This window comes from Spinacia oleracea, chromosome 5, assembly GCF_020520425.1.
Source record: "Spinacia oleracea cultivar Varoflay chromosome 5, BTI_SOV_V1, whole genome shotgun sequence".
In the NCBI taxonomy this organism is placed as follows: Eukaryota; Viridiplantae; Streptophyta; class Magnoliopsida; order Caryophyllales; family Amaranthaceae; genus Spinacia; species Spinacia oleracea.
This window is the reverse complement of record NC_079491.1, coordinates 48,239,069-48,254,676: the sequence shown is the minus strand read 5'-3', so window position 1 is coordinate 48,254,676 and position 15,608 is coordinate 48,239,069. Positions and strand designations below refer to the sequence as shown.

General features: G+C 33.6%; 1 long non-coding RNA gene across 1 annotated transcript; it reads right to left on the bottom strand.

Annotated features, from left to right (window-relative positions):
• Window positions 1-1,707: 1,707 nt before the first annotated feature.
• LOC130460883 (uncharacterized) lies at window positions 1,708-5,665 on the bottom strand. The gene is made up of 4 exons (XR_008921079.1): window positions 5,485-5,665; window positions 3,674-3,735; window positions 2,799-2,839; window positions 1,708-1,983 (listed from the first exon to the last, which is right to left on the bottom strand). It is a non-coding gene; the product is annotated as an uncharacterized lncRNA (long non-coding RNA).
• Window positions 5,666-15,608: the final 9,943 nt, after the last annotated feature.

Here is a 15,608-nt window from a genome sequence, read left to right as displayed (position 1 = left end):
CGATCTTGACTTCCCTTGCTACATAGCTAGTGGACCTTAGGTTATTTTTGATTAGGTAATACGACTTTAGCCTGTCACAAGCCGCCTTCAGGTTTTCATAAGTTAAATTTTGATGGGTCAAAATTGTCCAGTGGTCAAGCATCTTTCGGTTTTGTTATTAGAAATGATTCAGGCGAACTTGTGTTAGCCGGAGCCAAAGCCCTCCCAAGTAGTTACTCTGTTATCCAAGCGGAAGCAGTGGGTATGCGGGAGGGTATTAAAGGAGCTATTTTCCTTGGTATAAAAAATCTAATCATTGAAGGGGGTAATCTCCTAGTAATCAATGGTTTGAAACGTACATGGAAAATTCCTTGGGAGATTAACACTATTATTTGTGATGCAGAGATGGACCTTGCTCGTTTTGGCTCTTTCTCGGTCAATCACTGTTTTAGAGAAGCTAACCAAGCGGCGGACTTCATGGCGGCTAAATGGACTAATCTGCAAATCATGAAGTATTGGCTCTCTTCGTGGGATAACACCCTCTCTCTCATCATCCGTAAGGATGCTTTAGGTTACACTTATGTAAGGGTGTAATCTAGTTTCTTCTCCTTATATAAAAAAAAACTTCCTTTATTTTATTTTTATTTGCATTAATTGTGCAAAAAATTATAAAAGCATATAAATATCAAAATTGCCCATATAATAACAAACCAAAGTGGACCAACTTCTGACAATAATGTTAAGAAGTTTAAAATTCTCGAAATACACCCATTTTTCATTAAATTCCCAAACTACCGTCTAAATCAGCACCGATGTGTATGCATCTGGTTCACCTACAAACCGCCAATTAAATTGACGATTTACGTAAATAACCAATTCAATTAGCGACTTTACCCCATGTAAAAGTGGCGACCCTCCACTCAAGGAATCTCTGTCGCAATACAAGCGGTTACAAATCCACACTCAAAAGAATCTATGTTACAATATAAGTTGTTGCAAATCCACCTAAAACAAATTCTACCATTATAATTACCAAACACATTTCAACTATATTCATCGTCATAAGCTCATAATATCAAGATTCAAGAAGTTTAAAGTTGCAGACACCAGACCCACCATTGCAGGAGATATTCGGAGGCGCCTGACAACGAGGGGTAGACAACTAGGATAAACGAGGGGTAGGCGGTCGACTGAGCGGCTGAGATTTCTTCCACCTCTGTTTTTATTTTCTATTTATTTTGAAAGTACGGCTTGAATACGAAGTCGTTAGGAAGCTTAAGCTTTTGTTCTGTCGGATTTTAATAGCTATGGATTTTATTTCTATTTTTTTTTTTTATTATATAGTATTTGGATCTCAATTTTGTTATGTATAACCGAATTTGAAGTTACTAGAATACTACTCTGTGGAATTCGTAGTTAAAAAATGCTTTTAATAGCGCTTAATAATGCTTTTAACAGCGCTTCAATGGCTCCGCTATTAAAAGTAAAAGGTACCTTTAATAACGCTTTTCAAAAGCGCTGTCATATGTAATATTGGGATAATTCAAATTTTTCTTTTATAGCACATTATAAGCGCTATTAAAGAAACACTATTAAAAATTTGGCGCCATTTTTAAATTATTTTCTATAGCGGATGTATATGAAGCGATATCAAAGGGTTTTTTTTATATATATATTTATAGTATAGCTGAAAAATATTTCATTTTTTACCACAAATAACACCATATATTGAAGAATAGTAAATAGTTGAAAATTAATTTTCAAACCTCAATTAAAAGAATTTTTGCAATTGTCACCCTAATAAAACAAATTACATAGATCTATACTAAAATTCTAAACATTAAACTACGTAAAATACATTAATCAATCGAGTCTTATGTTTGTTAATTCCTTCAACAAAACCGAGCAATTATACAATTGTTGAACAACATGGCGCACCCATTCGGTTCTTACTTCGTCAATCTGCTCTTTGTCATAACTTGAAAACTGACAAACTGAAAAGTACTGCGAAACAATGGGGTATAAGAATTCATACATATATAAAAGGGAAAAAACCCGAAAGAATTAGTATTACCATAAACATTAAGTGCCATACATTAAGTGAATTTGTGAGTTCTTTGCACTAACGATGGATGAAAGTCCCAACATACGTTCACAGCAGAAGAGAGTCCATAACAGCACAAAGAGTGCATGATAGAAGTAAAAATATATAAATTTTATTCATCTAAAAGCTCATGGTCTGCAGATATTGTTCCGGAATAGCATAAGTTGACCATAACAACTCAGGAAAAAAATAACAATGCTAGAAAGGAGGGTTATACCATGTTTAGCCATTTATCAAAACCTAATAAGCTGCTCGTGCAGATTGAGAAGATGCTTAGAGGTAGAATTTCTGATGCAAGACATTGACTTATTTGACCTTAAACCTGACAACAATATTTGCAGTGCTTTGGTATTTGTGTATTGTACATAAAATAATCTTGATAAAGCAGAATCTTGCTTATTTCACTTTCTATGAAGTATCATCTTTACGATACAGATAGTTATAATGCACTTCTTAAGATAAGGAGTGACCAAATTTAAGGGAGCGATATAGACCAAATTTAGCAAAAGCTGATACAGAATTTGAGATATGATTAAAGGTCAAAAGATAAATGATTTGTCAAGCATTAACTCAAGCACTATTATATCTTAACCAAGCTAAATTCTAGAGCTTAACTCGAAAATTGTCAAGCAAAAGGTTGCTGATAAAATAGTCAATGGTGAAAATGGAGGTAAAGATAGTAATAAGTTGGAGGATAAGGTTATTGAGCCAATACCAGTGTAAACTCAGAAATTGCTGGTCAGCAAGACGCATTACCTGCAGATGTCACTAGTGTCAAAACTTTTACCAGAAAGAAAGTAGCAAAGAAGTTGTCCGAAACTGATGATGATGTGAAAGAATTGGACAAAGAATCTGGTGTGAAAAGTGATAAGAATTCAAACTCTACTGAACATAAACCGGAGGTGAAATCAGATGCAACGGGTGTTAACGTGGTGCGGGATGGTCCTGTAAAAAGACTAGTTAAAAGGAAAATCATCAAGAGGGTACCAAAAAAGAAGGGCACTGGTGGAGTAGTAGCCAATAGTGAGAACAAGACTGTTATACAGAGCCAGGATGGAAACATGAACACTTCTGGAAAGTTAAGTGATAACGTAGGTGATGATAAGGTGGATGAAGACAAGGCAAATGTAGGTGGAAACTTAGTGAAATGTGCTCCTACAACAACCCCTGGAGTAGAAGGTTCTCAGAAGCACGATGATACGGTGTTATCTAGTAAAGTTGAAAAGAGTACTGACAAAGTTAAAGGAAAGGAAAAAGTGATTCTTGATGAGAATAGAGTTTCTGACATTAAAAACGCTCTTGTGAAGGATATTCAAGCTGATAGCAAGGGTACATCAAAGGGAAAGGCAAAGGAGAAGGAGAGGAAGAAAAAGGATAAAAAATATGAACCAAGAAGCAAATCAAGCAAAGATACCGAATAGGACTGGTATGCAAAGCAAACTTGATAGTGAAAAAACAACAGATGTATTCAATACTTCAGTGTATTCATTTCTGACTTGGTAACCAGAAAATATATTTTTCAACATAACACCAAATTTTAGCATAAATAACGAAGTTTAACTTGTTCCAAATGCAATTAAGGTCTTGTACCTGTGTTACTGATATACTTACAAGCTTGAAACCCCAAGTTTTGAGGTCTTGACAGTAGCTACCTGCTTGTAAGAATGCAAGCCACCGTTTCAGAGTAACACAGGTAATAGTATATATGTATGACAGTAGTTCAAGGAACAAATGACGGTGAAAAATCACAACATATCAGTTCACATCGTATCAGTGGTCAGAATGTGCAGGATCAGTAGCAAGATCAGCAGATCAGTATTCACAGCATATCAGCATTCACAACATATCATCATTCACAGCAGTATATTAGTAGATTAGTATTCGAAGCAGCATATCAGTGGATCAGTATTCAAATTAAAGCAGCATATCAGTAGACCATTATGCACAGAAAGCAATAAATTAGCAGCAAATTAGTAGATCAATATTAAGAGCAGCCAGGAGTAGAAGGTAAGATAGTATCCACTATTGATACATAGTCACATACAGAAACAGAACCGCAAAAACCAAGTTAAGAACTTCATGGTCCAGCCCTGTCAACTTCATTACAGTAAGACAAGAAAAGAATCAAAACTCACACTTAAGGGAAAAAGATATTATACAGGTCATGGCATAAATTTCATCAACAACCAACCAAAAGTCCTCGACTCTAATTACATGATGAACACGTTTTCTGAAATTGAATTATAAGCTCTTTCCAAAAGGCAACAACTGCCCAAGTCCAATTCATTTATTTATGCACATCATCAATTTATATCTCATATTTCGGTCCTATATGAGACTGCCAGTTTCCACGCTCATATTCTCAGTAAATTAAGGAACTTAAGAAGGCCCTCCTTGACTAACACAAATCCGACCAAACATTTAAGGCAAAAGACTGAATAAACCTGCCAACACAACTCAAATTGGCTGTGTAAAACTGACCTGCACACAAACTAACCTAAACAGACCCATCCAACAACTTAAAATGGGTAAACACCGAGATGTACATAGTAGGAAAACATAAAAGAGTCAGCTAATAGATCATACTAATTTCGATACTCAACAGATATATCTCGTTTCCATCATACCATATTCGCAAGACACTGACAAAGAAAATCTAAAGTGTCGCGTCACCTGAATTCAAGCAACCAGGGAGAAAGCATCACCAAACTTAGACGCAAAGAATGAACCTAAGCACGTATTACCTAGAATGGTTAAGTATATGCAACAGTAAAATTTGTTAGTTGCATGCCCCAAAGGTCTATGGAGGCATTGATGGTTACTGCCTCATATCAGATTTCCCACTAAGGAGATAGATAAATTGGAATGAATCTGAAAGACAAGGTTATCCCAAAGAAAACATTGTTCACCCATATTGCTTGTGACATTGCCAGTTGATACTACATTGTACACTCAAGAAGATAAACTACCTCTCAAGAATGACACCATGACTACATGGTTTACATCAACGGAGATTTTTTTAAAATAAAAAAATCGGCACTCTTGTATTTTCCATTGAAACTATGCGATCTATCAACCAAAATGTTGTAAAATGTATATATATTGAGAAAATTCAACAAAACCGTAATTCCAGTGTAATCATGAAATCAAATAATGAATCAACCCATTATCAAAATAAAGAATCAGAACCCAAATCCAAACCAAATATGTGCTACTTACGTCTACCAATTCAGAGGAACAAAACACAAAACCCATAATTAAACCAACCCTAACTGAATCCAAACCCCGTCCCCACAAAACCAATTCAATAAAAATAATTAACAATAATCCCACCCTTCAAATGCAAAATAAGAACAACTCACCATAAATTAACAGAATTTCGCAAAAGAAAGGGAGATTACCATGGAATTCGAAATTCTGTCGGAAGAACCACCACAGGAAAAAAAAAAACGCCGCCACCACCGTAAATCGCCGTCGCGTAAAGGATTGTGGTAGGTTTTTCCGTCTATGGAGAGTCTTAGGTTTGAGGTTTTTGGTTTTTGCAGAGTAAAGAAACGTGGGTAAGAAAATGTTTTAAGCGGTTCATATTTTTAGTTTTAGTTTTTTTTTCTTTTAAAAAACAAAATACGTTTCAAGTTTGAAATCCCTATAAAAAATGTCTATCATATGACAGTGCGCCCTATTAAACCGCTATAATATGTTGAAATATGATAGCGTTTTTCTACTAAGCGCTATAATATGCTATTTTTTAATCTTTTGATAGCGAAAGAGGCAAAAGCGCTATTAAAGAAACGCTATTAAAAGCTATTTCTGTAGTACATGGTCAAATTGGGTTTCATTCAGTCACATTAATTTCAGGAATCGGTGATTTCGAGTTTGAAGGAATGGTTGGCGGATTCTACTATGGGAAACACCACAACTTTAAGGCTTGTTGTTGGTATTATTTTCATTCATGAGCAAGATTGCAGTGAAGCTCTGAAGCATACTAATGTTGGAGGAACTGTGGAAGCTTGGAAAACAATCGCTTGAATTAACGAGTAACACTTGAATCATGGAAGTTGCCAATTCAATTGGCGATTTGGTTGCGATTTGCAAAAAAAAAATAGATCGATTTTCTTGCTTGCGTGGACTGTAGAGTGGGAATTAACAGAAAATGGAGCATATTTGGGAAATTTCATCATCTTCCAACGTTTTTGTCTGAAATCGCTCACAAAAGTGATATAAATGTTAGGTAATAATAAAGGTTAAGTGGGTATTTAGTGTGAGAACAATCCAAAAGCATCTGAAAAAATACATGTAAAAGGATACCTATCAACATGATGATAGGAACCCAAGGAGATTCCTCACAACATCCTTATTAGCTATAGATGATCATCCCTACCAGCGGCGGTCCTATCGGTATGGCATGATAAAGCCGTCAATTAGGGGTCAACGGGTCGCTATCCTATGAGTTATAACCTGTACCCTCCGTACACCTGACCCGCTATAAGGGGGTCGAAAAGTGATGCAATTTCCAGATGCACAACGTTTCTTTTATCAAGAATGGGATGCGTACTTTAGTTGATTCCCATATATTCCCTCATATGTTGTGGCAATCGATTAAGGAACATCTATAGCTTATTCTGCCTTAACTAGTTCAATGGAGCTGTCAGGCAGTTTTAGCGTGCATATTGGAAAAAACTGACAAAATCATGTCTTTGTGATACAAGAGTACCATAGATTGATCTACCAAGGCTTCAATATTTGTTCACAGTAGCAATTAATTAGTTCCCTTGTGATCTCGAATGAAAATCGCCCCAACATACCTCTCCGTAGAGTAGAGATTGGGTTCGAGGGTAAAGTTACTAATATGGGAGTGCCTAATATTAGCCCTCGGTGGTTTTTACTAGTCTAAAACTTCGTGTCACGAACAAATTTAGGGACATGCGTTATACTGCATTTCTAATCTGGGTGGATTTTAATGCACAAGTAATTAACTAAACAATATGTCAAGAGATTATTTATATTAATTTAAGGTACCTAGCAAGACCCTATTTATCCAAAGATTATCTTATCAGCGTGATAATTGACCAGATTATGTTAGCAATTTATAGAGGTGATGAAAGCAATTAAAAGATACGTACTTTACAACACAATTCAGGTTGTGTTGCGGTTCTCAAGAACTTACCTCTTGTCCTTGCTAGATCTCCTTTTAGGTTTGGAGCTCCCTGGTGGCTGCCTGAATGATCCTGAGTTTAGTCTTGATTCCTCAAGAGTAACCTTACTATTAGCCTAGATACCCATAGATCCCCACTTTAGGCTAGAGAATAGACTAACAGGCAGACTTAGAAATATATAAGAAGACAAATATTCGAGACCGGTTTTAGCAGAGGTTTTGAATACAGAGAGAATATAAACTCATGTCAATAATTAAGATAGACGTAAAGAGAGTCGTAAGGTCGCTGAAACCGAAAGCAAGCTTTGCAGAAAAGAAAACCACCCAAAAGGCCAAAGGAATTCACGGCCTTCCTTTTATCTCTCCCTTCTTCTTCACCTTCATGTTGACATCCACCATCTATCTATCTATCTCTATTATATAAAGGAACAGCTGAGGGCATAAGAGTAAAATAACTTTTCGTGTCCCCCTGTGAATTGACGATAATAGCCTCACTAACCCCATCCTTCCAAACCCTAGAGATTCACTGACCCACGATCTCTCCCTCCTCTTAACTCACGCCTTTTCTCTCTCCTCTCAACTCCATGGTAATTCTGCAACTCCCAAACATCCATTTCTTCATCTCCGGTCACCATCGAAACTCTAGAAATTCAATGAAGAACCCTAATAAATTTCGAAGATCTGGATTCCTCATTGTGGAAAAACAACGATGCGGGCGCACAAAGTACGGATTGCAAATTAGGGTTCCAAATCAAGATGGCATATCGATTCTCGCAGCGGAGATGACAGCAGAGGGCTTCTCCCCGGGCTCTCAGCCGACAAATTGACCCTCCAAACCCTACAATAAAAAATGAAATGCGATCCAGAAAGCTATGAGTCTGAATTGCAGTATCTTTACAATCAATTCAAATCCTTACCCAAGATTTTCGAGGATCAAGCGGCTCTCGGCTTCAATTCATTTAGCGGCATTTCCCCCGACACTTCTGTCGCCAAAGACCTCGGTGATAAGGCCATGTTCTTGGCCATGTTCTTCGAACTTCCGGGAAGTCATTGTAAGTTTCCTTACAAACACTGATTTTATATTCTGAATTTTTGCTATTTTTTTTCCAGATTTTGTTAAATCGAGGTTATCTGTGGGTTCTTAATTTGTTAATTTTTCCAGATTTTTCCAGATTCTTAATTTGTTAATTTCTTATTTTTTCCATATTTGTTAAATAGAGGTTATTTGTTAAAATTGCACAACTGCAATTTTGAATTTTGCTCAAGAAATTTGTGGGTTCTTAATAAGAAATTGAGGTTATCTGTGAATTTATGAACGATGGACTTTGTAATTCTGAGAATTCTGGATGAAAATTCTGTTTATTGAGGTTAATTTTTTGAACATCGATGTTAATTTCTTTGAGTAGTTTTTCACTACGGAATTTGTTTGTGCCAGAGATGTGGTGTTTTTTGGATGCATATTAGGCATGTGAAGGATGATTGATTAATTTTGCAACTCATTATCAATGCGAGTTTTGTAAGTTGGAACCTGATTTATTGGCTTACATTTGGTTTTCTGGGTTATGCTGTAACTTGATTTATTGGAATTTGCCTAATGTGGGATAATTGAAGTTATCGTGAATTTTTTCTCCAAATTTGTCTGGAATTTTACTGAATTTTAGTCAAGTGAAGGTTTTGTACAAATGGGTGACTTAATTTTTTGTGCAAATTTAGGAAATTAATGGGTGATTGAAATTATGTCTCATGATTATTGAAAATGGTTTAAATAGAGCTCTTTAGCCATGGCTTTGATACTCATTGAAAATGGTTTTGTAGAAGTTTTGTGCAATGTTGTTTGATAAATTAGAGAAACTGGGTTTGGTATTTGAGATTATGTATTGTTAATTTGTTATGGATAGTTGATTAAAAGTATGAGAACAATAATGGTGAAGTTGTAGCCCAGCCAAGGGCTGATGATGAATTGATGAGTTGATAACAGTCTCTAATTCTCTATGAATTTTCCAAAATTTCTAACTAACTTAGCTTAATGCTTATATGCCAATGGGCAATCAGGCCGATCACTGTACCGGTGGGCTTACGGTGGGGCATAGCAAGTCTACCATAGCTTGGATGTTATCACTAACAAAGTCATTCTCCCTGAGCAAAAAGGCAATTTCTATCTCTTCCTCTCTCTATTCTCCCGCTTTAATTTCTCTCTCCTATTTTTCTGAGATGGAGTTTTTGTGTTGAAAGAGTGTCGCACCATCTTCTGGGAACAATCAGCCCTATTGTGGAATTCACTTCTAAAGATTTCCGAGATGCTGCTATACCTGTAAGAATTTTACTGGCATTTTTACTTGCATTTCATTTGCGCCTAATTGCGCTGAAATAATAGTACAAACTACAGACCTCTATATATAGTCTGTACTGCTTTGTGAAATAAGAAATAATACCGTAACACGATATGAAACATACAAAGATACATACACCTATACAAGAATAGCGCCTTTTATTCTGAAAGGGTGTTATACACCAACAATCACACAAGCTAAAAGAATTAGCTTGACAATGTTACAAGTTAACAACTGACTTTCCGGCATTTAACTGACTTTTACCGCCTGTTTGATAGGTCATAATGTATGGTGACAGTAGTAATTGATGACCGTCTACCAAACGTTTTTATTAAGGTTGATTTTCTTTTTATTTTCGATTTTTCGAAAAATAATGATTTCGATTTGATTTATAAGGATCTTAATTTCTTTCGTGCTGTGATTATGAAGTGTCAGTTATTACAAATTGATTGAACTTGCAAAATTGATTGTTGGTCATTTATAGGTCGAACCTTGAATGAGAGCCAGCGGCTCCTTGCCCACACGACTGCTGCCTTGGGCCTTCCCAGCTCCAGACATCATGGAGACGGCTGCCTCTGGCGTGGTTTTGTCGGTGAGCTTTGTTCGGGGAAGCGAACTTGCGGTCGGCGAAAAGGTTGTTGGAGCAGTTGCTGCAGTATTCTTCTTCTGATGATGGGAGGTCAATTACTTTTTTTTAATTGAATTTTGTGTTATTATACTGTGATCAGACTAGCAAAATTGACTGAACTTGCAAAATTGATTGTTGGTCATTTATTTTTGCACCTTTTTTGTTTCAATTTGGTACAATGCACCAGCAGATTACAATATGATGAAATTACTTTATGGGCTCGATCAAGCTTAGTTTGATTGCTAATTTTTATATACTTCGTGTAATTTACGAATGTTTGATTGAGTAAGTATTCGGGCAATTTGTTCTTTTAATTCTAGAGCTTGAGGAAACGTAGGTGGTGGTTTTGTTCATGAGAAGACAGTGTATTAGGCTAGGTTTGAGTAATGCAATTTTAACATGGTTAAGCTCACTGGTTCAATTGATTATTTGTTGTTTTAGTGCTAGAGTTGGTCTTCTAAAATTTCGTGATGTCATCTTTTGTTTTAATTAAACTTAAACCATTCATGTTTGATCATATCGATTCTGAAATATGTATTAAGTAGTAACAATCTATTGATATCCCTTTGGTTGATATCTTCCTGTGAATCAAGCATTATTTTTATACTCAATTTCTTTTTTTTCCCTTCTATTGAACGACGTTCTTTTTTCTTTTTCTATTGCAGTGGACCTCATAATCCTAGCATTATTGTAGCTGCGACACTGTCGAAAATGAACAGAATAAGAGATGTCAAAATGTCGAGTGACAAGTCGAAGCTAAAGAGACAGAATAGTTGTTGTACTCGCAATCAAGTCTTATTTTTATACTCAATTTCTTTTTTTTACTCACAATCAAGTCTCATAATCGTAGCATTTTGTTTGTTGTAGTATTTTTTTGTACTCGCAATCAATTTAAAGAGGTTTGTGACAATATATCCATCGCGTGTATAATCTCGCACGCATCGCGTGCATATAAGACTATATAATATACTAAAAGAGAGCAAATCAATGTGGTGATGACATTTGTCACTCATTGATTGACCTCTCTTTTAATATAAATAAATAATTAAAACAAAATAATATCTAGGACTTTATTACTAAATATACAAAGTGCATACTAATTGAAGTGTAGAAAAAAAATCAGCGTATCCATTCCATATTAAACCATTTAGGCGTAGATTATACATTCAAAGGAAACAATATATTGAATAGAAACAATAATTATAAAAAAAGAAAGTATAAAGAATCAAAATAATTGGGACATGGAATGCAATATATCTTAGTAACGTAATACCAACGACTTAGGAATTAAGGATTACTCGTAATATGCAGAAATTAAAACTTAGATTTATACAGAATCTATATACTGTACTAAAAGAGAGGAAATCAATGTGGTGATGACAAATGTCACTCATTGATTCGCCTCTCTTTTTAATTAAAAAATTTTATTTAATTTTTTTTTGAGGGAATTAGAATAATTTATTTAAGGAAGTGTATTATTTATTTTGATTACAAATCCTAAAGATTCTGTTGATAATATACATTTTAAAAATATTTTTCGGCAAACAAATCAGTTATATATACGGAATATATATTTCAGTTCATTATCATATTACGAAATATATTTTAGCTTATATTTCAATATCATTACGAAGTATGTTTTCAAAGTACGGTTTATGGAATTATTCTCTACAATTTAAAGAAACAATTCTCAAACTCTTCCCACTGTAAGACCACCACCCAAACCAATGCAAATCGATCTATAACATCAAAAACAAAAAAGTAATTCAATACCAACAATGTCAATAATCCATAAAAGAGCTCCATTGTTCAACATTAAACAACACGAGGAACAAACGAACAAGTTGAAAGAAAAGTTGGTTATTTTTATTAATAGTTGCATAACGCCTGTTTAATAGAATCAAACAACTATATAAGACACTATTTCTTTTTAATAGCGTCTGTTTAATAGAAATTCATAATTAATAGCTACATAACGCCTGTTTACTTATTAATAGTTGCATAACGCCTGTTTACTTGTTTAATCCATTATACAATTTTATGGTACACTCTCACGTCTCTATAGAGTGAAACTGAATATCTATACATATTTTTAAATAATAATTATAAACAAACATCATATTATTTTTACTAATAATATGAATTGCATAGTAATTTCTTAGAGGGGATAATTTATGTAAGAGTACACAAGATATGAATCTTAAACTTAAATTATTTTTATATTTGATAAAATGTACTACTATAGAAAAACAATTAAATTTTAATAAAATTAGTCTACCTTCCCTATATAATATAGGAATGAAAACAATTTTTGTCTATCAAGGAATGAAAGCATTTTAGTATATGCTACTCTTCGTTCTTTTGAACGCTACTATGTTATTCATATTGACCAAAATCGTGGAATACTCAACAACCAATTTGACAATATAACAATTAGCTGTTAGTTATAATTTGTTAATGGTTGTTTTAATTTTTATTATTAACCTTTTACGAAGTATACATTGAAAACATATCAATGAAATACGAACACTATATCCAAATAAAGTAACTAATATCTAAGATATTATGACTTTACGAGAAATATTATTCTCAATTGCATGACATTATTATCTACAATATCTCCATATAAATATGTTAAATCATAATTAAAATAAAAAACGGCCGGTGGAACATATTTAATGGACATTCATCTGTCTCCGCCCTGTTTAGACGTGAATAAGTAGTGGTTTGATAAGTGAATATTGCATATATTGTGCATAAATATAAATTTATTTGTCGTATTTAAGGAAAAATATGCACCTGAAATATATTGTTGGTTGTTATAAATCGTAAATATTCTTTTGATATTGAACATCTTAAAACTTTACATATAAATGTAAATCATCAAGATTCCATTCTTAAAGTTCATATAATTATGTATAAATAAATAAGTATGTTATTTTCCTCAAACTAAAAATCTGACTACATGGTGATGACAAGTATACCTGTCTCTTTAATTTGCTCATTTTATAATATAGAAAATTATATTACACATTAATAGATAAATTAGAGTCATACTAGATTGAATGCATTGTATTTCATGGTAACAATATGGTAAATTAATTTAAAAAAATTCAATGTTTTACGTACGTAGGAAATTGACACCTAATATCTTAGTTATATGGAGTACTACCTAATAAAATTGTATCTTATCATGCATATTTTTCTTAAATAATATATCATGAATATTTTATTATGGAATAAAATTTTATGCAATATCTTTATACACAATAATATCATTGACAACATTACTAACATATATAAATACTTATTTAATCCATTATACAATTTTATGGTACACTCTCACGTCTTTATAGAGTGAAACTGAATATCTATACATATTTTTAAAATAATAATTATAAACAAACATCATATTATTTTTACTTATAATATGAATTGCATAGTAATTTCTTAGAGAGGATAATTTATGTAAGAGTACACAAGATATGAATCTTAAACTTAAATTATTTTTATATTTGATAAAATGTACTACTATAGAAAAACAATTAAATTTTAATAAAATTAGTCTGCCTTCCCTGTATAATATAGGAATGAAAACAATTTTTGTCTATCAAGGAATGAAAGCATATTAGTATATACTACTCTTCGTTCTTTTGAACGCTACTATGTTATTCATATTGACCAAAATCGTGGAATACTCAACAACCAATTTGACAATATAACAATTAGCTGTTAGTTATAATTTGTTAATGGTTGTTTTATTTTTTATTTTTTACGAAGTATACATTGAAAACATATCAATGAAATACGAACACTATATCCAAATAAAGTAACTAATACCTAAGATATTATGACTTTACGAGAAATATTATTCTCAATTGCATGACATTATTATCTACAATATCTATATATAAATATGTTAAATCATAATTAAAATAAAAAAACGGCCGGTGGAACATATTTAATGGACATTCATCTGTCTCCGCCCTGTTTAGACGTGAATAAGTAGTGGTTTGATAAGTGATGAACATTTATATAGATAAAATAATATTCTCCATGGTGAAGTGGTGGGTTTGGTTTTGAGTTTTAGCCAATGTAGTTTCTTTTTTCATAAATACAACCCACAAAGTACAACCAATTTTTTAAAATTCGTTTTGAACACATAAAAACAAATGGAACAAAAAAAATGGCGGTAGGGTGCATTCTTTCACCTTATTTAAAACGAATTTAAATTTATCTAAACTTATTGGATTTGGACTTGATTAAATCTAATTGACCTAATTAACCTTATTGGATTTGATCATAACTGATTTCAAAAGAGTAAACTTGAAATAGAGCAAGTAACAAAATGAGGTGAGCAACAAAATGATACAGGTAACACAATAAAAAAAATGACATAATATCTGAACATATAACTATTTTTTTTGAAGGGTGAAGAAAACACATATGTAATATAAGTTATAATCATTTGTTCCGAATATTTCCATAATTTTTATAGTTAATAAAATATTTTGTTAATAAAATAAGTTCAACATTCTCAAAAGTGAGTAGATATACTGCACATTTTATATAGATTCATATTTAAATTTTAAAGTTATTATGTAAGTAAAAGAAATTTTGTATAAGATGCATTTGTAGTGGGATAATAACTAGAGATGGCCAACGTGGCGTGTTGGATGGCTCATGAGTGAGTTTGGTGGGTCGTGGGGCGGGGATAATTAACACACAAACCTCTGCAGTTAAATCAGGGTGGGTCGAGTCGTGGGTTGTGTCGCAAAAAATGGACAAAATACATGATGGGTCGTGGGTTACATGGGTCGTGGTGATTTGTGCGTGTCGAGTGGGTCCGATGGGTTTGGTGGGTTACGACAGGTTTAGGCCAGATGTGACTCCGATGGGTCAGGTGTATTGGGTCAGGTGTACATATTAGGTGGGTTTAGACGAGTTTTAGGAACTGGTATGGGTTAGGTGTGTTTAGACGATTTTTTAAGTGTTAAAAAGTTACAAATTTTATATAAATTTAAATGAATTAATATATATATATTATTCACATACTTACATAAATGCGTTTAATGTATATTTAACCAATACAATTAGATTTTTTTAGCATTTTAAACATACAAAATAGTTTAAATTAGAAATGGTTCGGTGGGTTGAGTTCGTGTATCGGGTGGGTTTGGTTCGGGTGTTGAGTTGGATTGGTCGGGTGTACCGTGGTGGGTTGTGTCGAGTTCGATGGGGTCGGTCGAAATAGGTTGTGTCGAAAAAACTCGACCGACGACACATTGTGTCATGGGTCATAAGTGGGTCTGACCCACGTAACCCACTATGTGTTGTGTCAGGATGGGCTATGTCAGACCCGACTCACTGTCCATCTCTAATAAAGACTAATGAGGCATGTAATCAAATGGG